This window comes from Cyanistes caeruleus, chromosome 14, assembly GCF_971803275.1.
Source record: "Cyanistes caeruleus chromosome 14, bCyaCae1.hap1.1, whole genome shotgun sequence".
NCBI classification, from domain to species: Eukaryota; Metazoa; Chordata; class Aves; order Passeriformes; family Paridae; genus Cyanistes; species Cyanistes caeruleus.
Genome location: NC_141714.1, coordinates 19,545,023 through 19,571,977, shown reverse-complemented (window position 1 = coordinate 19,571,977; position 26,955 = coordinate 19,545,023). Strand labels below are relative to the sequence as shown.

General features: G+C 47.8%; 1 long non-coding RNA gene across 1 annotated transcript; it reads left to right on the top strand.

Moving 5' to 3' along the window:
* Nucleotides 1–203: 203 nt before the first annotated feature.
* LOC147650615 (uncharacterized) lies at nt 204–4,579 on the top strand. Its single transcript, XR_015276341.1, has 2 exons — nt 204–679; nt 1,515–4,579. It is a non-coding gene; the product is annotated as an uncharacterized LOC147650615 (long non-coding RNA).
* The last annotated feature ends 22,376 nt before the right edge of the window (nt 4,580–26,955 follow it).

The following is a 26,955-nucleotide window of genomic DNA, read 5'->3' as shown; positions in this document are numbered from 1 at the left end:
TCACCGTGACTTTTGAGAAAGCTGCTCAGCAGTGCCCTTCTTGGGGCTGGGAACTGGTTAATACAGGGCTGGGAAATGGTTAATAGCTCCTGTTTTTCTCTGCATTCTTCACACAGAGCTCCAGTTTATGCAGTTCCATCCATCACAGTGTGAGGGGTGCTCAGTGATCACCCACGCCAGCCAGGGCACCGCTGTGATGCCACAGTCTGCGCCTTGCCATCCTCCTCACACCCATCCCCTGGGCTGCTCGGGGAAAAGACATCTCAGCCTGCCTCAGGAGCACCATTAAGGGAGAAAACAAGCTGGCAGATATCAGTTTTTGAGCCATCCTTATCTGATTTATTGTGAAAGTCACCTCTTTTGATTTAGGTGGTGCTGATAGTGAATGAGAAAACATGTGTTTCTAAAACAATGGCAATGAAAACATTTCTTGTCAGGGACTGTAGTTTATTGTCTTACTGCTTGAAAAGCAAAATATCCAGCAGGGAAGACACTGTGTCATCATAAAGCAAATGTGGATTATACAGTACGACAATAACTTCACGGGTAATGCCCAGAGCCGCTTCTGAGCACAAGTTATGTCGAGTGGTTTGTGCTCAGCAATGCTGCAAACCCCCTCCATCACCCACAGGTCTTCCAGGACTGGCTTTCTACAGCTGAAAATGTGACACATCTGGCTGTGAGTCTGATTCTTCATTTCGTATTGGCTCTTGACCTGGGCTTTTCTCCAGGGAAGGATCCCCAGGGTTGTGTTCAGCCCTTCCTTGTGCTACGTGGCCCTCAAAAAAAACCCATCTCCTCTGAGCCATGTCTTAGGGTACCTGAGCAGAAAAGCCCTTCAGAACTATTTTCATTTTTCGTGTCTGAGACCACGATAACTTTGGCCTCACTCCTGGTCTCAGTGCAGGCTCTTGGCAGCGCATCCTGCATTTCTTCTTCCTCTCATTTTCCTGCCCAGGCTCCTCTCCCTGATTCTGTTTGACAATGTTTTCTTTCCCCATTTGGCAACTCAGCTCACCTCCAAGCCTTATCATATTTAAATGTTTAACTGCTCTCAGACCTTAATTAAGAGTAGTAGCAGCAGCAATAGCTGTAGCAGTAGGAATGGCAGTGATTTTTCCTGTCTTAAATTTTAATGGCTTTTGTACCAGGCTTTCCAGAAAGGGTGATTAATGGCACCCAGAGAGGCTGAGGTAAATGTTTCTCCATGCTGATTTTTGCCCTTTCTATTCATGGCCCCCTTTTCTTGACATGAAAAACTATAAAGTCCATTTAGAAATAATTCTGTGATTATATTTTTTTCTGGGGTTCAGTAGGTGCTTAATACAGCACTTAATATACATGTTGAATAGGAGCTGATCTCTTAAAGACCCAGCTCTTGGTGGTCTCCATGCCAACTCAGCTTTGCTTTGAGCAGTAATTACTAATATTGTCGGTAGTCTCTAAGGATTTGGTGGTTTTTGGAGACCAAGCTTCCCTAAGCTAACCTTTGTTTTTTTCATCTTTTGTACCAGGCTGAAAGGAGTATATGGACTTTTCATTTGATAGAAACATCCGTGCCTGAAGTTTTAGTGTTTTAGGTTTGTGGAATGGGCCATTGAATCATAAGATGTGAAACATCTGTTTGCATTTTCAGTGAGACACCTAGGAGAGTTTTAAGACCAAAATTAAAAAGAAAAGGGAAAAGGAAACCCCAAGATCAAAGGATGTGAAAACCCTCAGGTCAAATGGCAGCATCGTGATTATTCTCTGGGACAGAAAATATTTATTGTGGCTTGTAACCGTGTCCAGCAGGCGGTTAATTAGCAAAGCAGGTATTGTCACAGTGGAAGCAAGTGAATGCAATTCATAGCAAATCCTCCAAGATCAGCAGCAGACACAAAGGTGATTAAACTGTCAATAAAGGAAAAGCCCAGAGCAGGGGGAAAAGCAGGTGGATTTCAGTACATGGCCACAAACTCAACCTGTGCCGCTAAGCAGGGAACCGTTTACATCGATAATATTTGTACTCCCACAACGCCCCCGAGCTTTAGCCACAAACCAAGATCCCATCCGTGCTGATCCTGAGCAAGGAATGCCTTAAATGTATGATTTATGATTTAAACATTAGCCAGGAGACAGGAGAGGGGCAGGAGCAGGCGGAGGAGCGCGGACGGTGAGGATGGCGCGGCGCGGGCTGCCACAACCCGCCTGCTGTCGTTTGCTCCTCTCGTAAGCAGCATGGCAAAGGCACTGGCATTTTGACAGAGCAGATACCGTGCAGAGATCTTCCCAACCATTAATTAAGCATCAGAGAGCCACAGCAGGATTATTGCAATCTTGTTTTGCAATCAGGAGGTCTGAGACAGCTTGGCTGGGCTGGGCTGGGTAGCCCAGGGCTACTTGGCTGTGCAGAGACAGCGTCAGGGGGTGAACCTTGCCATCCTCACTGGCATTCCTGTGCTCGCTTCTCCCAGCTGACTGCACAAAGAGATGATTAGGAGAGGTATTTACTTGTATTTCAAAGCATGTGAACAAAGGCAGCGGCAAAAGCAAAACTTCAGATGACAGAGGGATGAAAAATTATAATACATTTTTAGAATTACTGTATTGTCATCCTCAGTTGGAAAGAGCTCAGATCTAAGCTCCCAGCTTATTTTTTTAGCTATGTAGGAGCATCTCTGCTTCCTCTTAGCTTGGCACAGTCTAAGATTAGCATGTGAGTGCCTCTGGCTTACGGAGCCTGGCTGTTCACAAGCCTTCTCTCTAGATCACCAGAGTAGCAGCTCCAGGTTTGGACAGGTTATTTCAGATTATTGGGCCATTTGTGCGGAGATGGACTCCTGTAAAACCAGAACTCTGCCTCACCGTGCTTCCCTCCCTAATAAGAGTATGTGGTGTGAAATCTACAATACTTTAAACATCTGTTTTTAGGCTGTATCCAGTAAAGACAATAACGATGATTTTTATTTTGTTTTTCTGGAAACGGAATGCGTTTCCTATGGCTTATGACCACAATTCATTTCTAAGTGATTTTCCCTGGCCAATTTCCATTTATCATTTAAATAATCTAGGAACAAAGATGAGGTATTCTGCAAGAAGGTATATGACTCTGTAATCATTCTACCTTCATATCCCCTTTGGGGGAATTATTAGAGATGAAATGACCTTCCTGGCTATCAAGCATTGCCAGTGTAACACGGATGGATAATATGACACCCCTGACACAGAGCCAAAGGCAGGTCGAGCTGATTGTGCTGTACCCGGACCAGAAAATGACAGAAACTTGATTAAAATAAATGTGAGAAAGAAGTCTGAGAGTGATGGGAGCCCTCTGCTAGCTTGCAGGAGAGTGGGGAATCTCACTGTGATGTATGGCCTTTACTGTACTTTCCATTTGGGCCATGATGAGGGAAATTTACCATTTTACTGTCTTCTCCAGGGACCTCGTTCTGTTCTCTCTGTGCTCTTTAGGAGGAAACCATCCCTAGTGCCTGGAAAAAGTTGGTCACTGGCATCCTGTACAACGGCATTTTGACATCCACAGAACTCAGTTTCCCCATTTGTTGCATGATGAGTACTGTACATCTCTTATACGAGCTGTTAAGAGCTTGGGTTGGTGAACTTGTAGCATGCTCCATCACACAAAACTACATGGAAAAATCAATATTCTATATTAGTGCCACTATTTATTTTTCCTCCAGAGACTTCTAGAGCAGTCAACAAGATACTTTAGCACTTATTTGCTCAACTTTTGGGCTGAGAAACTTACATAAGATTTTTGCTTTTTATACTCCCAGGAGCTCTTATCACACTTTTTGGGTAGGCAGCCATCTGTGGCATGTAACACTGCAGAACAGTGTCTAACAGAACTGAAATTGCAGATGAAAGTCTGGAAAAGACTTTCATGTAGACCCTCAAGCTTGAATTTGGCCAAGGGAAATTAATTTTGTTAGTTCCACCAAGATTTTTGCTGTTAAGGAACGTGTGATGAGATATCTGAAGCGATGTGGAAGCTGTAATGGTTCCATTGTAAGGTTCTTTAGAGAGTAATTTAGAGAGTTGATACCCTGGATGGGTTATGGGGTGATACCTGACCTCCAGTGGGGAGGAGTTGGGCTTTAGCCATGGCTGGGGGGACTGCACATGTATTCCTACTCTTTAAAAGCAGTGTTCTGTCAGAATGAGGGTGTGCAGAGGGAATATCCCAAGGAGCTGTGTGTTGTAGATACCAACTTCCTTTAAATAAGAACCACTGGACTTTCAGGGGGAGAAAGAAGCAGAAGAGGAGCCCAAGGATGCACTTCCCAGGATGGAGGAGAGCAGGGCCAGAGGCACAGGAGGCGTGCAGCCCAGGGATCCCAGGGGAGCCCAGAGCTTCCACTCATCACATCAGGATGCACTTGCTGCTCAGACTCCTGCTGACGGAGCCAAGAGGTTCCCAAGTCCTCTAACTTCATTTTCTGGTTCATCCTCAGGAATAGTTGTGCAAAGAGCAAGATTTATCATGACTTTTATGGTGATCTACCTTGATTTAGTGGTGAAATTACAATGATGGATCATACTTAATTATGATCATTAAAAGACATCAAAAATGTAATCGGCTGTTCATCATATACCTTATAAAGGAAAAAAAAAATACCTCAGGATTTTAAAGACTGGGACTCTAGGTGTTGATAAAATTAGAATATGTTTTATTCATGCTGTGCCACAGCGTTCTTCCTTCACTGATCTCCTTGTCCAGGCGTTTAACTTCAGAGGCTTTGGGGTAGGGTTTGGATGAGGCTTTAATGAAGGATAAGCAACCGTGTGTGCTGGTTTTTCCACGGGCCCTGTGGGGTGTGGGTCGTGCCCCAGGTTAACGAAATCCACTGGGCTCCATCCACGGGGAGAGCAGAAGCTGCAGATCAGCACCTTGGTAAGAGCTGTTTGGATTCTGGAAAGGCAGATTTGCCCCTGTTTGACCTTGATTAAAGTCTAGCACAGTTTAATGAGGCAACATAAAATGCAAGTCAAATGCTCAATAGGGAAAATCTTGTCAGACATAAGGAACAATTGGGATCAAGTCAGTCAGGGCTTCCCTGGGCTTTTAATGACCTGTTAGATTCAGCTTTACTGAGGGTTTTACAGAAAAAAATAAGTGATAATGACTGAAGGGAGCATCATTAGTATTGGAGTGAAATGGCTAATGGCCCCAGATTGCTCACAGGTGTCAGAGAAGAAAAGTTTCTCCCTGGGCAGCGGGTTCTGCATCCCCCAGGCGCTGTTATTGTCACTGCTGGGGAGTCCATCAAGGTTAATGGAGATGGGACCCCCTTGTGCTGGAGCCAGCATCTGGAGCAGAGGACAGCGAGAGGGAAGAGCTCAGCTCTGGCATCCCTTCCCTGGTGCCAAACCCTCTGAGGGGAGTTTGGCACGAGCCGGGGAGGAACCATATGGCTGAAGGCAGGGACTGGAACATTTGATAAATATTACTATTAGAGTGTGTTATTAGTACAGTTCAGTGCCAGAACAGGAAAGGAAAGGTGCTTTGATTGTGGGCTGAGCTATCTGGGCAGCAAACCTTTCTGCTGGGCACTTCTGGTCAGCAAAGTCCAGGAGTCCATCCAGGGAGCTGAGCACAGACGTATCTGCCTGTGACGCTAATTAACGCTGGCACCATTTACCACGTTTCCTTTGCATCCTCAGAGTCTAGCTATGAGCAAATCAAAGCAGGAAACATTTTCCAGGAGGTTTGCTTTGACTGAAAAGAGAATTCAGGGAAGTCCAGTGGCCTCTATTATACAGCACTCCAACTCAGATGACTGCTTATCCTATTTGGCTCTAAAACCTGTAACACATTATCATGCCCCAGTTAACAGATGGCAAACTGAAGACCAGAGAAGATGTGCCCAAGGTCGTACAAGGTTGGGAGACTCAGAGGGTATGGGAAACATCTGGCAATTGCATGTGGTAGTGCAATGGTGCCACAGAGTCTGTGCCCGTGGTCAGCAGGAGAAGCAGAGAGGGTCACTGTGAGGTCTTTGTGCTCGTGGAGCTGTTTGCTCTGGCTGGAGGGAGCTGGGTGCCAGGGCAGGCATTGCTGCCTTCACTGAACACCAGACACAGCTCACACTCGGGGGGACAGCAGTGGCTCATTGCTTGCCCTTCTTCAGGGTGGGACTGTGGCTCAGCCACCCTTCTAGCTGGGGTGGGAGTGCACTTGGCCCTGGAGCTGAGCTAACGTGCACAGGGAGCAGCAGCCACCCTCTCCTCTCCTCTCCTCTCACACAGGGCTGGGTCGGGCTGGGAGCTGAGCTGGGGCACCCAGAGGAAGCTGACGTGGAGGAAGGACCAGCAAGGTGAGGTGGGAGCTGAGAGGACTTCAATCCTCTCACTGCAGCAGGCCAAGTCCCAGCCAGTGGCTGTACAGCAAGATTTTGACCTTTTCGTTTAGGAGAGCTCCACTTCTTGCCAAAAGGGCAAATTCTTACAAGAACGTTTCCTTCTCTCCTGTGGGTCCAGAATGCATGTAACTCACTTTTCATTCTAAGAGCAAAGTGTTTTTGCAGACACAATTGAAAGAAATTAAGAATGGCACATCATGATCATTTATATCATGTGTATCTCAGAAAGTTCATCAATTCATACTACATTAGGGAATATGTAAACTAAATGTGCACTCATTTGGCATAGTCCTCAGAGCAATTATTCTTCAGTTGATTTAGTACACTTGATAAAAATAAAGGTTAAGGAGGATGTTAATTTGGAATTTTTAAAATTTTTTTTTTTTTGCTGGTTTTTATAATGTATTAGAATGCAGATTAATTCCAGGCTTTATAATACTGCATCCAATTCACTATCATATAAAAATAACTTGCATAAATCAGGGAAACGGGCCTGATCCTTGTGCTTGAACACTCACAGGGAATTTTGACATTGACTTCTATAGGAGCAGGCCCAATGTCAAAACCTAGATATAACATGAATCCGTGCCAGGCACGTTAGAGCTGTGCTAGGAACATCCTCATTGGAGCATAATAATATGTGAGAGAGACACACACTGTGAGCACTCCTGGGGTTGGGGGCCCTGGGCAAAATGTTGGTGGCAGAACTAATTCTAGTCTGAGGGAATTAGAAAGCCAGTGTTGTGAAATGTTGTTGCTTCCAAATCTCAGCCCATCAGACTACCCAAGACCTACATTTTTCTGTCCAATTTTGGGGGTGTGGGAGTGTTGGCAGGACATCCTCCGGAGACAGTGAAAAGAGATAAAACTACTGCAGAATTTCTTTTTTTTTCTCTGAGTTCAAGAGAGAGGAGTGAAAAACCTGCCAGAGCTGCCCTAAAATTGCTAATGAAAGAGAGTGAGAGAGGCATTTGCTTCAATATGCTCAGCCAAAATGGGATTTTCAAAGGAGTCTGGATAAAGACATCAGACACAAAGAAATCAGTACCTAATAAAAGAACTTACCTGAGTCAATCCTGCTGATTGGCTTCAATAGCAGACATGTGGGTGTTGAAGCAGAATTCACTGCAGAATTTTTTTTTTTTTTTTTTTTTAAAAAAGAGAGAATGAAGAGGTAAAAGAAAAATAACATGCAAGTAGTAGGGAATGCTAATAACATGAGTAGGAAAGGGTCCTGCGTCTGCAGGGTTGAGAGACTGCTTCACAGCAGCTGGGAGGAGTGGTGGTAGTCTTCTCCCTCAGGAATAAATCAAGCCTCTATCCTGATGTGGATCTGGGGGCAGACAAAGCCAAGGAAATCTCCCCAGAAGAAAAATAGGATTATAGAAGTATTGAATAAGGAATTACATGGGAGTTATACACGGGAGATTTCACTGTAGAAAAATGGGGTTACATACATAAACCTGTGGCTTAGTTCAGAAAACTCTTATCCGTGGCCTCCTGACTGAGGGATGGCAAGTCTGCGTTCTCTTTTCACTGCCACTCCCTGTCACTGGTGCTGTGAGGCAACCCTTGTGTCCCTGGAGCTGCCTCAACCCATCACAGCCACGGGAAAAGGCTTTTTCTCCATTAATCTTTCCCCCTGTTGTGTTTGGGGTCTGCAGGCAGCCCATCCTCCCTGGCACAGTGCCGGGGCAGCCAGGAACCCGCACACAGGGAGTGAGAGCTGCTCGCCAGCCTTTCCCCACTCCTGGCCACTGCCACCCTGAGAAACCTTCTCCCAAGGGAGCATTTAACAGCTGTGTCCTCAGAGGGCTGGGAAGTCAGCTCTCTGTTTTATCCTTCCTGCATCTCCCTTGGGTTCCGGGTCCAGGCAGGCCTGGTTCTTGCGGACACGTGTGCACAAGCAGGGGAGATTTTATTTTGCTCTTTTCACATGGGCTCTGTTTGGATTTGTGTGTGTAGGAGACAGCTGGATTGACGAGACTTGCCAAGTTTCAGCCATCCTTGGTCCAAATCCTGTTGAACCATGTGCATCCAATTCTCCTCCCTCCCCTGGGTTTGGAGGCGGGGGAGGCGCTGGGGAAGGAGCCTGGCCTTGGAAATGGGCACTATAATTAGGCACAGATCTTCTTCTGTCCTCAACACAACCACTGTGGGATTTATTTCTGTCGTTTGTGCATCCTTGGGTGGTTTTTGGTAGCGCTCTCCAAGTGTAGGCCTGAGGGGTTCCAGTGAGGGTGGCTGGGAGCTCTCCTCTGCTTTGCCTCACATTATCAGGCAGCACAGGCAGGCCCGTGGTGCCTCACTTCCATTAAGCTCATTTTTTGGACCAATGAGTAAAACTACACATTTCTACATTTTTTTGGAATAAGAGAAGCGTGCTGAGCTGGAGTTCTCAAGATGCCAAATGTGATTTCACAGGCACTATCCAGATAGAATTGCCCTTTAACATCATCCAAGAAGTTCTTACACACAAAAATTATTCTGTCATACATAAAATGGCCCAAGTAATTTGGATGAGTTATTTAATAAACTCTGCCTTGCTGTAATCCATGAACAATTTATGATGTTCTTGAATTTCCTCGTAATTCAGTTATTTCTTGCTAGATGAGTTGGATGAATAAGTTGTGGCCTGTTGACTGCATGTAAGTGATTAATTAATTGCACATTTCTGGATGCTGGAGTTTAAGTGCACTGGTCAGTCTAATTGGATCAGGAGGCCACATGGTGTACTTATGTTCTCAGGTTGGATGGATGCTTCTCCTTGAAAGAATCCTCCAAGATCAAAAATTCCTGATCAAGCATTTAAAGCAGGCATGCAGGCTGAAATGCCAGGATGCAGGCGACCACAAACTCCATCAATTACGTGAGTGCTATTGGCATCCCGGAAAGAGAAGTGCAAGCCTTTTTCCAAAAGAGAATTCCAGCCCCAGAAAATATTCATAGAAGTATTACCTAATAATCACTTTGCCAAGCTCACTCCTGCCAGCAAGTTCAGTTGTTAAAACACATGTAAAGTACAAGCTCAACTGAAGCAAATTTCTATGAAAATTATGTATAGCACATGCTTTCATCCGCTCCTCTGAGCTCTCACAGTGCTGATATTAAAAGGATCAGCAACATCTCTCTTTGCACCATGTTTATTGCAGTTTTATGTAACCTGAATGCCATGTACATCCTGGCTCTGTCATTAATTTTAAGCTAGGTCAAATTCATACATATTAGATAATAAGCATTTTTAGTCCCCAAATGTGTGCGTTAATTAATTTTATTTCATTCAGAGTAATTGTCCTTATAGCTCTGTGCTCATTAAAAGAAGAGGTTGAGAATCCTCCTTTGTGCTAGGCTTAATTTGGGTGGAAATCACAGAAGCTGCCTTACAACTTCTCTGTCAATGTAGATGAGTTCTGACTTGCAGGCATGCCCCCTCCTCCCCACCACGATTACTGACTCAGGAGTCACTCCCAATTCCTCAGTGTGAGCACACATCACTCCAAGGAGACAGAAATTACATCCAGAGCGGTAGAAATAGCCAGGAAGACCTAGTTTTGTGTGTTTTCCTTTTGGAAGATCTGAGCATGTTGTATCAAATGGAAATCCCTGGAGTGAAGTGGGTGCTGGAGGGCCACCTCCCCATCTCCTCATTAACCTGTCCAGGGCCAACCTGCCCTTCCAGGGGGCTCTCAGGGTCTCTTACAGTGCATGTGCCCCAGGAGGTTTCTAATGTGTACCTGACAGCACAAACTCTCATTTTTAAGCAGCTCGTGGGTGATCAGGTAGACTTGCTGAAGCTGGTACAGATTCTGAAACTATTAATGTTGGGTTTTTTTGGGTTTTTTTGTTTTGTTACCTCGTGTTTATTAGCAGGGCTTGTGTGCCCCAGACTTGTCTGTTCTCAGTGTCAACCACTTGAGCCCTGAGACCGCTGCTGCAGTTGCTATTCATTAAAAAACAATTTGTCATTTACCAGGAATTTGTAAATGAGCCCTGCACAGGCTGGTCCTGCCTCCAGCCCTGCTGCTGCTGCTGGACATCTTGTGCTCCTCACTCATTCTCGCTGTCAGAGAAGGGCTCTTTAGGGGTTTTGATGTGGAGCCGGTGTTTGAGCTGCTGGATTTAGAGGAGGAGTGGCTCAAGCTCATCTCTCACAGATCAGAGCAGAGGATGAAGATGCTCAGCACCCGCTGGGTTGGCGAATGTTCCCTGGTGAAAGGCTGCTCTCAGCTTCTGCCTCCCGTCCCCCCAATTTTCGTTTGCAGTTGACATCTTTCCTGAGTCAACCAGACATCTCATCCTGAATAACACATTTTAGCTCTGAGTTAGCTACTGGAGGTGTGTCTAAAAAATGTATGAAGCACCAGCCTGGCTCTTGGCTTCTTCGGTGAACTTTGAAGATGTGATTGGTGAGGAAGCATTTGTGGAGGAGACAGTCCCGAAGGGAACGTGTCCTTCCCAAAGGTGATCCCTAGGGAACAGAGCAGCTCAACCTCTCCTATAAATGCATCATTCCTCCTCATCCAAAGAGGGCAATAAGATGTGCAGGATGTCCTGATGATTGCCAGGCCTGCACCATTCCCTGGCCAAAGGAGAAAAGGCAGTTTAAAACCAAAGGGGCTTGAGGAGACTTCTCTCCCAGCTAAAAGACTTTCACAGACAGTGCCTCTGATGGCACTGCACAGGGAGCCTGCCTTTCTCCAGCCCTCTTGAGGGGTTTTTTTTCACCATTTTTGCAATGCTGATCTTCTCAGCTAACGTCTTGAATTCCTCTGCCTGGTAATGCACTGTGGTCCTCTGAGACCCTTGGGCCTATTTAATTTCATGCATGTGTAAGATACCTTTTCCCTTTTGGCACCATGATACCAGCTGCAGCCACTTTAAACACTGCCAGTTATCAGAATCTGTACAGGGGACAGGAGGAGGGAGAAGATAATGGATTTGCCTTGAGAGCTCATCTGGAAATCCAGCCCTACGCAGCAGACTGCCTATGTAATGTATTACTTTTTCATAATGTAAATATATTAACATTAGAGCGGTCTTCTCAATCTTCCATACCTAAACATTGCATCACTCTCAGGAGCAAATGTAATTAGATATCATAAATATGAAAAATATCGGGACATTAACATAAAGAGCACCAATAAGTTGCTTTGCTTGTCATGTAATTGAAAAGCATTAAGGGTTCACCGTGCTGAGCACGGCGAGCAGGGATCAAGCCTAATGCGAAGGGACAGCTCCGGTATGCAGAGCCTCACCCGAAATAACTTCACAGGGACACTGCCAAGGGTTTTTTAGGTCTGGAAGTTAACATTTCTGTGAAGTTGATTAGCGCTTGCGAACGCTCTGTGCTATTTTCTAATCAGTGACATTCGCTCTCTTGGTTATTTAATGGTATTAGCAGCAGCAAAAGTGGAACCATTTGTTTCAGGCCAAGCAGTCATAATCCTGCTCACTCTGGATGCTGGTATTTAAGTATGCGTGGGATGCTGTTTTCATCCCACACTCCTCTTCTATAAGATTTTTTCTCTGCAAAGTTTTCCAGTCTCTTGGTCTTCTGCTTAGCACCCTCCAGGTAAGCCTGGAATTGAAGAAATGTCAACCATTTTAAATAAGGTACAATGCCAAAATGACAGATGAAGATTTTAAACTTCCAAAGCAAAAAAGGAATTATTTAGCATGGCTCTACCGGGAGTACAGACTCATGCTGAGAAAAAATGGGATGCTTTGAATGACTCTCTGGCAAGGAAATCTGTGGAATAGCCCAAGAGGGAAATGTTGAGTCCTTGTTGCTGGGGTAGATTAGATCCATGCTGGGAGATACCTAATCTGGAAGAGAGGTCACTGGTGCTTTCCCAGCCAGCCGTGCAAGGCATTTCTAGGCTGGTCACGAGTGCCCCAGAGCCCCCAGTTTCCCATTATCAGGTTCAGAGGGAAGCTTGGCTCCTCACTCGGTGGGGACAGGACTCTGAGCCGAGAGCTCCATCCTCACAGCACGGAGAGGAGCTGGAGCGCTGCAGCGTGACTTTGTGCAACCAGCAGCAGCAGCAGCAGCACCTTGCTGAGATAAGGCTGTCCCTCCTTCTCCCCACCCTGTGCTGTGCCAGCTTTCTCAAGCATCCACTGTTTCCCTCCCTGCTGCAGCCCCTGAGCTGTGTGGGGCCAGCCTGGGTCTGCAGGGAGCACCAGCAGCGTGGGGCTGAGCAGCTGTGGGGTTTTCCTGACACAGAACCCCCTGAGCTCAAACCTTGCACTGAGCTGCTCGGTGCAAGCAAAACCAGCCAGGAGAGTGGCGGGTGGGCTTGGGCTTGCTTGGGCTTGGAGAGTCAGAGGTCAGGCAGAGGTGCTCCCTTGGGTGGGAGGGGACCCTGAGACCGCTGGCAGAACTGGCTGCTCCAAAGCAACTGTCACTGGCAGTTCCTCTTGTTTCGTCTCCTGAAATTATCCTTGTTGTTCTAGGTTTAGATGCCAAATCCTCTTTCACCTTCATCCATTTTTCTTTCTGTACACACCTTGTTCTCTAATTAGTTGAATTGCTGTCTCTGCTTTGCTTCTACTTCAGTCCTTTTCCCAGCACTGCTCTTAGATCTCGCTTTTCTTTACTTTTTGTCTGCCCTCTCATGGCTGGATATTTATTTGCTTATTTTAATTTCTCCGGTGGGAAAGCCTTTTCCTCACCACATCTTGTAGACATCAGAGGATCTTCTCGGCCCCTTTCTGTCCTCCCCTTGCCTGTGCCTGCGTTTTTCCTTTGCTCTCTCCCCCTGTGTGAGTTGTGCTGTTGCTCTGCTCTCACTGCCATGGTAACTTCAAAAAGACACGGCCATTTGATATAGCAGGCGAAGGAGAAGTCCGCAGGAGAGTGTGCGTGCGCGGGGATGTGTCAGGGGAGGAAAGGGAACATCCTTTCCCTTTCTCTTTTCATTTTTAGGTTCAAAGCATTGCATTACAGCTGCTGGGAGGAGGCAGGCCAGCTTGCTGTGGGACAGGAGCTGTGAGCCCCATCCTGCTCCCCGTTCTGGGGCTGGGGATGCTCAGCTGCTCCCCGAGCCCAGCTCCTGCCTCTGCAGCAGCGAGGAGGGGAAAAAAAGAGGCAGCAACATCTTAAAAGTCTAAAGCATAGTAAGGAATAGCTCTGCTCCTGAGTGGAAACATGTGGGGCATGAGGAGCTCTATCCCCAGCTTTCACATTCACTCTGGAAAGCCTGTGGGGAAGGAAGACAAACACAGCTCTGCAGACCACGCCAGACACGGGGGAAAAGGGGCTGCAGCAGCTGCTGGGCTGGAGCCATGGGGAGCTCCCCCTGAGCTCTGGGCTGGAGCCATGGGGAGCTCCCCCTGAGCTTTGGGCTGGAGCCATGGGGAGCTCCCCCTGAGCTCTGGGCTGGAGCCATGGGGAGCTCCCCCTGAGCTTTGGGCTGGAGCCATGGGGAGCTCCCCCTGAGCTCTGGGCTGGAGCCATGGGGAGCTCCCCCTGAGCTCTGGGCTGGAGCCATGGGGAGCTCCCCCTGAGCTTTGGGCTGGAGGAGAGGCAGCACAGGTTCCTCAGGGTCCCAGGTGAGCCTGCTGATGGCAGCTGGGAGTGCAGCACCCTGCAGCCCAACCCTGGGGCTCTGGAAGGAGTGGTGGAGGCTGTGGCTTTCAGCCCCATCCCTAGGGAGCAGGCAGCACCATGAGCCCACAGAATCACAAAAAAAGAATCACAGAACCACAGGCTCATGATGAATGGTTTGGGTTGGGAGGAACCTTAAAAGTGACCTCATTTCAAACTCCCTGCCATGGGCAGGGACACCTTCCACTGGACCAGGTTGGTCACAGCCACATCCAACCTGGCCTTGAACACTTCCAGGGACTTGCCCTCCCTGCCCTGCCCCACAGCAGGCAGCAGTGCCCTGGGTGCTGATGGCTGTGGGTGAGGAGCCAGAGCTGGAGCTGGGTTCCTGAGTATCTGGCAGCAAAGGGCCTCTCTGGGAAACACAATTACTGTTTTGGGCTGGTTGTATATTTTCTTCACAGTCTCATTTTGAAAGCAATAATGATCTTTTCCTCTCCCCTCGGTGCTGGGAAGCAGCCTGGGGAATTGGAGAGAGGGCTTGTGGGAATGGCTCCTGCCTGGAACACAAGGGTGCCAGCAGTGAGGAGGAGGAGGAGACGTCATCTTCTGCTTCCCCTAGTTTGTTACCAAAAGCTAAGAAAAAATAACTGGAGAAACGTCTCTGTGTTGAGATACTCGTTGAGCTGCTGGCAGGAATCAGTCCCACAAGCTGTGGAGAGAGAGCTGCAGCCTCAAGCATCACAACAGGGTTGCAGGACCACAGGAATCCCATGGGACGCCAAAAGCAGGGCTGGGACGTGCCCAGGGTGGGGCAATGCAGGCATGGAGTGATCCCTGTGCAGGCAGGAGCACCCATCACTGCTGGGGCTGGCAGAGCTGTCTTTGCAGGAGGTAGGCTTGAAAGCAGCTTTTCTGCTGCATGGAGCTGGGGAAGAACAAACCCAGTGCTCCACAGGGACCAAGAAGGGGATTTTCTGCAAAGATTTCCTTGTATAAATACCCTCCTGTGGCTTTTAATGTGGCTGGGGAGGAGGGAGGAACATTCTGGGCCGGCAAAGCTGAGATCTGGTTTTCTAATCTGTGAAAACCAAGCAGGTAAAGAACAGAGAGAGGAGAAGAGGAAGCAGTGGTGACCTCCCATGTGTCTGAAGGAGCAGGAAGAGGTCCCTGAAGTGATGCTCACCTGTCCCCTCACCATCACACCCCCAGAGCTTTAATGCCTTTCATGGGGGCTGGGGTGGCTGCTGATGATGAAGCAGGATGTGGCCAAAAGCCATTCCCTGGTGCAGTGAGAGCTCAGGTCTGCTCTCTTCAGCGTAACAGCACCATGGCCAGGCTCTGTTAATGCAGAACAATTTCATTTGCATGACATTATCAAGTTACCCCTGACAGGATCTGACCAGGTGCCCGTGTTCCTGCTCCTCGGAGGAGGCTGCTCTGCTGCTCTCACCAGGGAGCTGCAGCCTGAGACACAGCAGGGAAAATGAGTCAGTCCTCTTGTCTGAGAGCAGCAGAGGCTCAGGTGGGGCAGTTGGGCCCAGGACTGGACATTCCATGTACCTCATGCAGAATCTGAGTTTAGCTGATGTGCTGCAGGCAGGAACAGGGCAGTGGAAACTCCTTGGCTGTGCATCCTTGAACGGATCTGCAGAGCTCCCTGGAGAGGAGAGAACTGATGGGGACAGTCCCAGAGGGAAAATTCAATGAAAAAACATGGAAAGAGAAAGGGAAATTCCATTTGGTTTAATATTGGTTTGGTTTTCATCTGGAAGCATTAAAAAAATTGGAAGAAACTTGTAAATGAACTGACATTTTTGAGCTGAAAAGACCTGAAAGTCTGCTAGTGATGGCTTTGACTTTATATTTTTCTGTAAGCAAATAGCAGATATGTTTTGATGCTTAAGCTCATTTATTTTTATTGGAAAGGGTGTTTGGCTGTTTGGTTTTGTTTTCCCTCGCTTTATACTGGAGAGAAAACATCCTTGATGGAAATGTGTGATCCAGGAGGGAGTCTGTGAGTCTGCCACCAAACACATCTTTTCAGTACAAAATGTCTCCAGCACCAGAATCCTGGGTTAATTTGCCATTCTTGCTGGGCTACAGACAAACTGTTTAGCTGATTAGAGCTGTGCAAACACACCCACCACCGCACACACTGGTGCTCATAAACCCACAAACAACAACAAGCCAGGGGCTGGTTTTTCCTTCCCAGCCTTTACCCCTGCCCAGCTCCAGAGCTGGCTGTGAAAATCAGCCTGTCTTACCCAGAAACACCTTTATCCTGCTGACCTCTGCTCTCACTTTGTGCTCTCGCTGCCTCCCCACTCCCCCAGCCCTGAGCAGAGCCCAGCAGCCCTGGGGCTTCTCTCCCTGCTGGGGCTGGGCAGGAGGAGCTCTCAGCCCCTCTGCAGGAGATGCTCCTCTGGAAGAGATGGACTTGTTGGGGTTGTTGGTGTGGTCTGGGTCTGGGGGAGCTGCTGCTCGTGCTCCATCACAGCAGCTGCAGGAATTGTTCCCTCTGGGAAGGGACAGGCTGGGAGCATCCACCAGCTTCCCTCGGGGGCCTGCCGATGGCTGGAGCTGTGCGGAGGGAGCAGCAGGAGGCAGACTCAGGGATGAAGGAGGCTGGAGGATGCCAGGGGAGCCAGCCTCTCCACATGGGATGATGCAGAGAGGGGCTGCAGTGTCTGACAGGGCTCCCAAAGCCACCCCAAGCCTTCAGCTGCAGGAGCAGCGCGGTGCTGAGCCTCTCTGCTCCCCTCTTCTGAGCCACCCCTGTCCCCCTGGCTGTGCCACCCTGCTGGGGAAATCTCAGTGGCTCAGCTCAAGGAGATGAGCTCCTTGTTGCTGGAGCAACGCAGAGCAGCCCCGAGGACCTGGCTGTGAAATCCTGCTCCAGCATCAGAGCCTGCAGGGACACACACAGAGCTCTGCCCATCATCCTGGGACACACACAACCCCAGTTCTGCTCCTGGGGAAAACAAACCCACACATCTATTCTCATACAGCTTGGGAAAAAGAAATTTAACACCCCCCCAAAAAAAGAACCCCACAAAAAAAGGTGTTTTAAGTTGACCTTATATTTTTCCAAACTTCTTTTCTCTTTGTCCTTGAAGAAAGTCTCTTGGTTTCCTCTGTCTGCTTGCTGAGAATGAATTTCCTAGCAGGGACACCTTGTCAGCTTTTTTTCTTGGGCTCGAATTCAATGTTTCAAATGAAATGCCTCTTTTAGTCTCATCTACTTCATCTACAAGAAGATGGGTGAAAAAATCTATTTTCTTTCTTCTTTTTAGAAGATTTCTGTTTTCCCTCCAAGTGGCCTTATGGCTCCTTTTAAGAAATTATATAACAAATTGTGAAAATCTGGAAGGGAGCTGGTAGTTTGATTTCTTTAAGACTCTCCCTTCTGCCACTAAGACAAAGAAAGGGAAAGTAACATTCAGTATGCAAAAATAAAAAAAAAATAGAATAAAGAAAATCAAACTACTGTTTCACTTTTGAACAAGGTGCAAATTAGCGAATATTTGTTAAAATTTGAGACAGCAATTGTCTAAAAAAAATAGTTTCAAAGAGGAGAAGGTTGTTTTTTTCTTCTTAAGTAAAAAAGCCCCTGAACCTTTCTTTCTTTTTACTTCAAAAGGGAGCCAGATTGCAGAGGAAGAGAGGAAAACCTTAAATCTCCTCTGAAGGGGAAGCAAGCAACTTAGTCAAAGTGATCTTATTTGTGAGGGAATAATTTTCAGTTCACTGTGGTATTTTTTTCCTAAGATCACGATCAAGTGACTTGGTAAATTTTTAAGTGAGCTCATCTCTACCTGCAGGGGTGTTGAGCTGTTCCTTGGGCACTGCTGGGCTATGCTGAGCTGCCCATCCCCAAAAACTCCACCAGCAGGAGTTTCCCTTGGCTCTGAGGTGTTTCCAGAGGCACAAGGGTTGAGGGGATATGGATGCTAAATCTGAACCACAGTGCATGTACAAATTACAGGCCGCATGGCTCCTCAGGCTTGCCTGAGAAAGTAGCCTGGGAAAAATATGAGAAGGAATTAAAACAATCCTCAGGGACACTAAACAGCCTTGCAGGTGTTGTTTTGCAGTCTTTGTTTTCCTTGCAGGAGGAAGTCAGGGAGGTGATGAGCCCCCCTGACCAATGATGGTGATGTAGCACTGTGTTAACCAACAAGAGTTTCTTTTCTGTACCTTCCACGTACCAGTCTATAAAACAGGCCTGAAGTAATAAACCAGGGAATTCTCATGTTGTGACTCCCTTGAGAGTGGTTCTTTATCGCTGTTCCCAACGGGAAGGACGAGGGGATGGTTCCAGCTGCCTGCCAGGGCGCTGCGCGCTTGCTCGGGCAGCGATGCCAGCGGAGCATCCGCAGCCTGGCTGGAGCCTGGGCAGGAAAAGTGCTGCCTGTCCTGCCTGGCACCACAGCCTCTGCACTCCCAAACAAACACTGCTGATAACAGGCCTTGTCTGACGTCACCCACAGGTATTTCATGTCTATCAAACGAGGATCTCTGGAAGAAAGACGCCACGGAGTGTTCTGGAAGGCAGAGTCAGCCTTGCCCAGACCAGTGTTCACCTCATCACATCAGCAGCTGCTGAGTCCCTGGTGGCAGCAGCGTGGGCAGAGATGCTCCTGCATGTGCAAGTAGGCTAAAAACAAATAAAATGAAGACCAGTAAAAGAACACAAAGCTGGGCAAAACCTGACAACAGCTGGAGCCCGTGTAAGGGCAGAATTACAGACGCTGCAGCCCAGGGCTGGGCTCTGGCTGGACCTGCTTGCCTCCAGCAGATGAACATTTTCCCTCTTTTGTAGAGCAGCAAAAGCTGTTCTTGTAGCTGTCGAGGCCTTTTTGAAAGTTAGTAAGGGGCTTTTTCTTTTTTGCCTCAATAACCTACAGCGGAGAGTCCTACAGGCTAATTATATGTTTCATTTTAAATCCTTTAATTTTTTTTGTAGTTCAAATAGATAACTGTGTTTTTCTCCCACATCTTTGATTCAGACAGATGATTTGCTTCATTAATTGATATGTGGAGGAGGGGGGCTAGAAATGAGCTATATTTGTGCTTCAAAAATAATCTTTTCCCGACTGTATTTTTTTTCCTCTATGAATCCTCATATTTATTTCAAAATTATCCTGAAGTGAATGTCATCAACCTTTGTGCAGGAGTCCTTTGCTGGATTAATTAGTCTATAATGAATCCACTTCTCATCCGCTTTGATTTTCAGCTTTTAGGCTGGCCTGGTGTCAGACTGCACCCAGAAATGTGCTTTCCCTCCTGAGCTGTCAGAGTGAGGAGGAGGGCAGGGTGCTGCCTGAAGAAACAGTTTGGAAGAGCTGGGATTTGGGTTGTTGAGGTGAGAACGCATTTGGGAGGTGCCTGATTCCTGCAGGAGCTGCTGAAAACCAGAATGGAGCCACCCAGAGCCCAGGCAGTGTCTGGGATGGCACCAGCATCCCTGTGCCAGTGATGGTCCCACAGGGAAGATCTCCTGTGGCCCTGTCCCTTGGTGATGATAACTTCAGCTCTTCCTTTTCCTGGACAGGAGAAACTTGTGAAGGTCCCAGCCCTGAAAAGCAGAGACCAGAGTGAATCACAGCATTGCACTGGCGTGACACCAGCCAGGGTCTCATCTCCCCAGGGAGTTTTCCAGCTCTGCTTGCTTGCTGCTTTCTTCTTGGCTTTTTTTTCTTTGGCTTTCAACACACTTTGGTGAAAAAAATGGGTGTGAATAATTTTTCATGAGAAGCTTCCATTGCAAAAAAGTGCTTTTTTTAGGAATTCAGCATCTTTATAAGTGAAATGCCAGAAATCTCACAAGCTGAAGCTGAAATGTGCTGGTTGCAACATTAGGTGCTAACAGTTGGCAAAGCTTGAGTCCCAGTGGCTAAAACACCAGAGAAAATGGCAGACAGCTCCTTGGCTTTTAAATTTGGGCTGTCTCACTTGAGTGACAGGAGCAGAGAGGGTAGGCCTGGGCTTGGGCTGGCTGTGACTGACACGATTCAGGGACAGCTTTTTATGGCTCTCATCATCGTGGTGACGTTCTGATTGCCTCCCCAGCGCTAATGAAGATATCCCCTAATGGGCCTGCCAGCCAGGAAAATGTGATTATCTCTGATTTCCAGATGAGCCTGCTCCACGTGGCTCCATCTGCCTGACATCTCTGGCCCGTGTGGCGCTGGTGGTGACACGTCCTGTGCAGGTGCTGCTGCTGCTCCTGGCCCCACCACAGGTCTCAGAGATGCTCCTAAAGCCACCAATCTCCAGATCAGCAATGTGTTTGGCTGAGAAATGTGGAAAAAAATGCCATGCTCACTGTTGGTTTAGTCTTGAAATCATCAAACCAAACCAGCTGGTGGTTTTTGGGGAGAATTGTCAGTGGTTTTGTCTAGATATCTGAGAATTTTTATAGAAATGCCTTCAAAATGGAAAAAAAAAATTGTGCATAACATGTTAGTAACAGTCTCAAGAAAGCTGGGAGAACAGAAAACTTTTTTTAGGAGAGTAAAAACGGATGGAATATTTTGTGAGGTTAAAAATGTTTGATGCTGGCACTAGCTTGGGGTGAGGTGGGGAGAAATGTTTGTGAAAACCTTCATTTGGGATGAAACCTTTCACCTGAGAGCTGAGGCCAGCCTCCAGCACACCGTGAGAGCTGTGACCCCTGGCTGGGCACTCTGATCCTGCAGGAATCCCAGCCCCTGCTGCCTCTCCCAGTGTTGGGAAGGTAGAATTAGGAAGGAATTATAAATATGAGTCTTTAGCCAGAAAGGCTAAGGAAGAAATACAAATGAAAGCACGGTTTGAATAATTCAAAGAAACCGGGCTGGTATGCCAGAACACATTCTGTCCCCCAATAAAACTGAGACCCATCTCCCCAGCCTTGTAAAAAAAAGTCTGAAGTACCCCTGAGATAACAAAAAATATGCAAAAGCAGCGATTTCTATAGGTCACACACAAATGTTACTGTATTAGTACACTTAGAAAGATTGGTTAGTGAAGGAATAGAATATTCAAATGTATAGGTCATATAAGTAATTGTAAAAGAGAGTTCTCTCTCTTACTACGCTCTTGCTACTCTCTTGCTACACTCTTGCTGCTCTCTTTTTCCTGCTCTTTCCTGCTCTTCTTTATCTCTTTTTTCCCCAGCTCTCTCACTTCTGTTCCTGTCTTTCTTAGCAATCTTAAGTCCTGAACTCATGTATTCATATTTTACCCCCTTTTGTATTGTTCTCTCCGAGCCTGCTTTGAGCTCTATCTGCTGGCTTCTGTCACTCTCTATCCCACGCCCTGGAATAAACTACCAACACCTAACTCGATTATAGAGGCCTCTGCCGTGTCTCAGACCGTCCCCAGAAAGCGTCTCCTACACCCCAGGGGGCTGGGGACAGCCTGAGTGTGGCTCCTGCCCTGCTGCAGGTGACAGCACCGGGGCTCTGCAGGCAGCCTTGCAGCAGGGAGAGCTCTGCAGGCTGGGGATGGGGGATGAGGGATGAGGGATGAGGGATGAGGGATGAGGGATGAGGGATGAGGGATGAGGGATGAGGGATGAAACCTCTGCTCTCCCCTTTGACCCGAGCTGAGCAGCAAACTCAGCCTGGCCTCTGGGTGGAGAGGTGGCACGTATGGATTTTGATAACTTTCTTCTGCTCGGAGGTCATTGTCCACTTTAAATATTCATGTTCTGAGGGATATTAAATAAATAATGCTGGACTTGTTAAGCTGAGTGGCTTGCAACTTTTGCATTTTGTGTCTTGTTTGCAACTGAGAAAGGATGTGAGGCTGCAGAACAGAACCTGCTCTTGAACTAGGAAAGGTTTTGCTGTTCAGACCCCATTATCTGCTCGCTGGCTTTGAAAAGCAGGACTGGAATGGTTTGCAGACAGGCTGGTTTCCATTTTGAGGGGGAGAAAAGGGAAAAAAAGGGTCCTGCAAATGGGTGGTTTTGTTTTGATGAACGCTGAGTGCCCAGCATGGATCGCTGTGTGTGGTGAGGGTCGTTCCCTTGCTCCTCTGCACGGGTCCTGCTGCAGCCCCAGTGCCCCTCATGGTCCCCAACAGGGGTGTCAGGCACTGCCCACGACTCCCTTCGTGTGCATTCCCATGCACTGCCTGTAGCATTCGCAATAAAGGGCAATTTTCAAGGAATCCCCGTGGAATGAGATGGAAAACAAATGGCCAGTGCCTCAGAAGTTATTTTTCCATCCATTCCACCAGAACATCCCCCGGTGCCTTGGGACTCGCAGTTCAATTCTGACGCTCGTATTTGCAAAAGATGGTTAATGAATATGAGGTTTCAAGGTAGGAGCCTTTCAGTGACATGAGATTTATGCAGAGACAGTGATTATACTTCCTCCCTCCCCCCCATCTGCTTCAGAAGGAGCATGAATCACCAGCTGAAGGCCTCCTGTATTTGTAAATCAGCTGCAACATAACGGTGATGTTGGGAAGTTGTACTGAGTTAACTGAGCTACTTCTCAATCTCAGAGCTTTACATATCCCCTTCTTAAGGCACTGTTGTTTCCTTTATAGATAGACTCATAAATTACTCCTGGTACACAAAATGCGTGGGAGGCTGCCTGTTTGCACAGCATGGGACCAAGACCTGCACATTCAAATATCGGCAGACAGCTGGAACACAATCTGTGAAAAGGCACTCAGAGCCTCCAGGTCTATTAAATACAAACTTAGAGCATCTACCAAGAATTTTATATCTTGCAGTACGTGGGTAATGCCAGAAAGAATAGGTGCTATGCCTCTGGGACTTTGTCAATAAATGTCACAGCAGAGCATCCAAAAAATCTCGTGTGGGCAGGCGGATGGGTGTGCACTGAGAGCTGGGGACATATGTGTGCTCCTGCCTGAGTGTGACTCGTGTGGAACTGAGTGTCTGAGAGAGGGGGATCAGCCTGTGGTAGCTGTATTTCATTTGGTAGCCCACTTTGTGCTGAACTCTAACCACATCAAGAGAATTAGGAAATCTGCTGCTTTGGGTTCTGCAGACGTTTTACTGCAGTCACATAAACCCACAATGTATACAGAACCCAAATTGTCCTTTTCTGCAGTTATTTGCTTCCTCATGTGGGGAAAATTTCCATTATGGACAAAGTTGCCTTATTTGCTTCCAGCAGCAGGTCCAAATGACCCCCTCAGTTTTTACCAGATGGGTCAGGGAGATGCAGCCCTCAGGCTGATGGACACAAAGGGAGGCAGGGTCGAGACTGCAGAGCCTCTGCTCCCACCTCCATTTCATTGCCTTTTTTATCTTACTGCCTGACTTCCTCAAACATCAGCATCTGATTTTGAAATGTGGTCCAAGGCCATCTCTTATCCCAAACCCTCCAGTGGTGTGTGGTAACATTTACTCTGCTTCTACCTCATGTTGCAGCCTACATTTTACTGATATATTTCAGTTTCCTCTTATCCACATCCAGCAAGCAAAACCTGGAAAAAAATGGATAAAATTTACTTTGGTTTTAATCTAGAGAACACCTCTTGATTACACTGGTTTTACTACGTTTCCAGCTGTGGATAAGGCGTAGGCACTCAGGCTAGCGAGATATTGGATTGGATTAGCAGCATAATCCATTGGGCATGGATACAATGCTCCCAAGAAACTGGTCATTTCTGGGGTATTTTTATTTCTTTGAGGAGTAAGTTGTGGTCAGGAGAGAAGAGATGTGGAAACAAATAATGCCCTTGAGCGCTTGTTTCAAAGGAAAAAGCCCCTGGCAGGCGGGATGAGGGAGGACAGGCTGCTCCCAGACTTGCTGTGTGACACTATTTAACTTGCACCAAGTTCTGTTACACTGCTGCATCCTTCAGTCACCAGAGGATAAAAGCTCCTTCCTACAAGGCCTACCAGATGCAGGGAAAACGCTTTGGGATTTTGGAATAAGAAATGGATAAAAGCCCAAAGGACTATTTCTCATTGCACTGCTGAGGAATTTTAATAAAATTTGATTTAAGAGGCTGGGATTAGGTATGGTGCTGTGTAAAAACATCAATTAGCAGAGGAACAAAAACAGTCATAGAGCTTGAGATTGTTAGAAATTCCTGCTAGAAATACTTGGTGAAGAATTTTAGAGGCATAAGTTGCCATGAAGCCTAAAATTCTCTTCTTGATTCCTCTGGTGGCTTTCTGCTTTTATAGCCATGGGGGAAAAAAAAAAATAATGTAACTGGTTTTTAACAATCTATGCAGGGTGTGGAAAAAAGCCCTTGTTACGCTTTGCCTTTCAATTCTCCAATAATAAATTAACTATCACAGTTTAAGATGCAGTTGTTGTTCTTTCATGTCTCCAGACTAATGCGTGGTGACACCTCGATGGCATGAAGGGTGGGTGGCTCCTCCTGCCCTCTCTCTTCCAGGTGAGAGCCTGTGAACAAAAGAAGGGAATGCTCACCTGCTGCCCCATTTCTGCAGCAGCAGCCGTGCTGTGCCCTGGGAGGGCAGGAGGACACAGGGAGGATGTCCCCTCAGCCACATCTCCCAAGGGACAGCGCTGCTCTTTGTGCTCCTGTGCACCTGCTGTCCTCTACAATTGTAAAAAATAATAAGAAGAGGGAAATTGCAGAGCCAGTGGAGCGAAGCGGCGGTGTGCGGGCACAGGTCGGTGTGTCCGTGCTCCTGCCACGGGTGCTGTGTGGGGGAGTGGGAGAACATGACCCACAGCAATAGAGAGAATAATGAAATGTTTTGTGACTGAGGCTGTATCTGCAATAATCAAATCCTGGTAAGGCAATTTAGCAAGCTGTGTTTTTGGTTTTTTTTTTTCCCCAAGAGAAAACAGTTGGTTGTTCTTTTGTTCCATCAGTTGGGAATAAAAGTGGGATTCCACTCCTTCCCCTCTGGCTCTGCTCACCACGCTGGACCAGCAAGGCTGGACTGTCTCTGGAGCCATCCTGGCCCTCAGGGCTGCCTGAGCCCGAGTCCCTGAGCAGAACTGCTCAGTCTGGACACTCCCAGACCTGGGCAGTGTTCCTCAGCCCATCTCCATGAAAACATGGTTATTGTCACCAGGCACATCTTGTGACACCCTCCCCATGCCCTGAGTGACCCTCTCAGCTCCTGCTGGAGCCACAGCTGGTACCCAGCTGTGGAGACACTGCTGTGGGCTGGCTCCTGCTGCTCTGAGCGTTCCATGGAGGGCTGGAGGTCACTGTCACACCCTGAGAGCCACACACCAGGTAAAGGTGTCTGCTTCCTTTCCCTGGCACTCCCTGCAGGGCTCATTTTGCCAACTGCAGCTCCCGAGAAGGAGAAGCCAGCTAGAGCAGCATCACTCCAGAGGAGGAACTGGGATGCTGCGGCAGAAACCTGCAGGGGGAGGACAAACACACCGAGGTTTGGATGGACTGAGGAGCCAGTGGCACTGCTGCTGCTGCTCTGGTGACCATGCTGTGACTGCTGCCAGCACCAGCACGTGTCACCTCCTTGGCTCTGCCCAGGCTCAGGACCAGGTGAGTGGCCAGTGCCTCTGGTCATTGGGTCAGCATACAAATCCCCTCCTGCCCCTTGCCACCACTGCCCCCTCCTTCGTTGCTTGGCCCTTTAGGAATCTTAATGGGACCTATAATATTTAATGGGTTTGCTAGTGATAATGTCATTTTAAGTGACATAGCTGTGATAAATCGCTTCCACACGTCATTGAATTCTGTTTCTAAATTTTTATGTATTTTTGATAGGCCAATTTATCCCTGTTGCAGCTCCAGCCCGTGCACTCAGTGGCATTCCACTGGGGGTGAATTTTGTCTGCTATTTACAGTGTGTGCTTTTAAACAGTGATTGGTGTGACAGTGTGATCTGTACAGCTGTCTCTCTCTATTTATTCTTTTGCCTATAAGTTTGATTTATACTAGCTTAAAAAAAAGGCTCATATCTTTTCATGTGAATGACTTTAAATAACTGATTAACAATTCCTATTAGCACGGCTCTAATGGAATGCGGGGTTGCCAACATTATGGGCTTGGCTGAGCAATTACAGGTAAAGCTGCTGTGTGCCCCTCTCCAACTCTAAACCTTTTCTGAGGTTTCCTTTATAATTGGCCAGTGCCCTCTGGGTTCAGTCTGACTTGCTGTGTCTGACACGAGGTTGGTGCTGGAGCTGCGAGGGGGTGTTTGGTGTTTGCTGGCAGCATGTGGGTGCCAGGGGAGCCCTGTGCCAGCCTGTTCCTGCTGGGGACAGCCAGCTGCACCCCACCCACGGGGGAGCTGCCAGGCAGACACTCTGCTTAGCTCCTGTCGTAGTCACCACGTTTGTTTTCAGGCATCCTAAGAGCTTAAAATGGTGTCTGTGCGAGGCGGCATCCTTGTAGGGTGGCATCTTTGTGGGGTGACATCCTTGTGGGATGACATCCTTTTGGGGTGATATCCTTGTGGGGTGACATCCTTTCAGAGTGACATCCTTTCAGAGTGACATCCTTTCGGGGTGGCATCCTTTCAGAGTGACATCTTTTGGGGGTGACATCCTTTCAGAGTGACATCCTTTCGGGGTGGCATCCTTTCAGGGTGACGTCCTTCCAGGCTTGTGTCACACGAGGAGCCCCCAAAGCTCTGTTTGCAAAGCCTCTCTGTGTGTGGCTCCGTGGCTGCCCTGAGTTCTCTCCTGCCCCTCTGGGTGCTGATTCTGCCTCCATCCTGATTTATTCAGGACCAGCCCAGAAATCTCCTGGAGACCTCTGAAGGAATGCAGTGCTGAGTTAACCCCCTCTGCCTGGCTCTGTGTTTCTTCTCTCCCCCTGGACCAATACTGGCAGAGTCTGGTGGCCAGGAGCGCCTGCAGGCAGCAGAGCTCTGCTCCTGTGTGTCTGTGTGTCCCTGGGATAGCACAGGGATGGGCTCCCTGCTGCTGAGCCCTCCTGGAGAGCAGCCCCACCTCACCCAAACCTGCCCCCAGGTGCCAGCCAGGATCTTCCAAGCAGCAAACTCCCTCCCAGCAGAGCAGCCACCACACAGTTAACATTTCCCAGCTCTGAGACCTCTGAGATATTTATTCCAGCGTTTTCCTGCCTGAGTTACCACCT